We start from the raw sequence: 1,811 nt of genomic DNA, 5'->3' as shown, positions 1-1,811 counted from the left end.
CCCTTCATCCTGCATTCAGTTACTAGATTTTCAGGCCTTACAGTATGAGATTAAGTCAGCACAATCTAGATGCTCCCATCTTTTTATGAGAACCCGAGTGAGGACCCATACAAGCACATAGACGAGTTTCTAGAAATCTGTTTCACTGTAAGGATCTAGAATTTCAATGATGATGCCCTTAGATTGACTCTTTTCCCCTTCTCCTTGAAAGATAAAGCCAAGCATTGGTTAGGGACTATAGGGAGACCCATTAGAACTTGGGCAGAAATGCAACAAGAATGCCTTAGAAAGTTTTATCCTATAGGCCGAACCAATACCATGAGGAGAGCCACCACTGGATTCACCCAAACGTTGGGTGAAGAAATTCATGAGGCTTAGGAGAGGATGAAGGAGTTGATGAGAAAATGCCCACACCATGGCCTGTCCCAGTGGCAAATTGTCCAGGCCTTCTATGGAGGTTTGACAGATCAATACAGGGTGCCCATAACTTTGCTAATCTTCCATTAGAAACCTTAGGGTGCCCATAACTTTGCTAAAACCTAGTTGTCGCCCCCATCTTTCTCTCTAATCCCATTTGTATCCAACCTTCTCTATAAAAAGGATTCAAGAGCTCCTGAGAAAGGGTTGGTCAATTCACCCAGGTAAGAAGGAAGGCTGATCTTGAGAAGTTCAAGGGTAGAGGAAGAGGAGGACGCCCAGGCAAGAGGAGGGGTTCCTACTTGCAGTTCGCCAACACCACTACTGCTACCTCTGGATTTGAATCCCAACCATTTTTTCTTCAGTTTTAGAATTACTTATTGTTCTTTAATTTCCAGTTCATTTTTCCTTCTTGCAAATTTTACTTTTATTAGATTTAATTTGTACTTTATTTCTTTTCTGCAGATCTGAAATTTGGCTTGGTAAGATGGAAGGCCTAGTTTGAGAAGTTCGAGGGTCAAAGGAAAGATCCGGAGACTGCTACCTCTGATCGGATTACAAATTTTTATTTCATTTTTTGGTTTATTTATTTGTGTTTCTACACTTTCAACTTTCAGTACTATTCGGATTCATTATTTTTCTAGTTTAATTAATTAATTTTTATATTTTTGAAACTCTCTCTTATGTTCTCTTGTCCGGATTTGAGTACATATTAATTTTTCCCTCGATTCTCTGTGGATACCACCTGTTCTCATCACTTTATTGCGTTAGTAGTTGTTTGAGAAATGATAAAAATTATAAATGTTTAAACTGGTGTTCCGGAGTGTTTAACGACGCGCTTCTGGACACACCAATGCGAGCTAAGGGTTTGTGGGTGGACGAGCTACCTAGTGTCCTTTGGGCCTACAGAACAATTATCAAGACCGCGGTAGGAGAAGCGCCTTTCAACCTGACGTATAGAACAAAGGCAGTAATCCCAACCGAGATCGAAGTACCGACCTTGCAGCTTGAAGCATACAATAAGGAAGCAAATGACGACGAACTCCGAACTAATTTAGATCTGATCAAGGAGGTATGCGACCTAGCCCACATCTAGACTGCGGCCTACCAACAACGTGTAACTTGGTACTACAATGCCCGGGTCAAGAAGCGCTAGTTCCGAGTTGGCGGCCTAGTACTCAGGAAGGTGATGGTCCTTGAGCCCAGTGTAGGGAAGCTCGGACCAAAATGGGAGGGTCCGTATAGAGTGAGACGGGTGTTCGAGAAGAGACGTACGAGGTTGAGATGATGGAAGGGAAGCAGGTACCTCGAGCTTGGAACATCGACAACCCGAAAAGACTACATATGAGCTCGCGAGTTAGACACATTTAAAAAATTTACTAAGTCCAGAAGAC

At 42.5% G+C, this 1,811-nt stretch overlaps 1 non-coding gene across 1 annotated transcript; it reads right to left on the bottom strand.

Moving 5' to 3' along the window:
- Positions 1–315: 315 nt before the first annotated feature.
- On the bottom strand, positions 316–422 carry LOC148800781 (small nucleolar RNA R71). Its single transcript, XR_016071088.1, has one exon. It is a non-coding gene; the product is annotated as a small nucleolar RNA R71 (small nucleolar RNA).
- Between the last annotated feature and the right edge of the window lie 1,389 nt (positions 423–1,811).

Source organism: Nelumbo nucifera, chromosome 4 (assembly GCF_055504915.1).
Source record: "Nelumbo nucifera cultivar China Antique chromosome 4, China Antique-T2T, whole genome shotgun sequence".
Taxonomy (NCBI): domain Eukaryota; kingdom Viridiplantae; phylum Streptophyta; class Magnoliopsida; order Proteales; family Nelumbonaceae; genus Nelumbo; species Nelumbo nucifera.
Note: the sequence above shows the minus strand (reverse complement) of the source record. Positions and strands in the feature narration are given on the sequence as shown.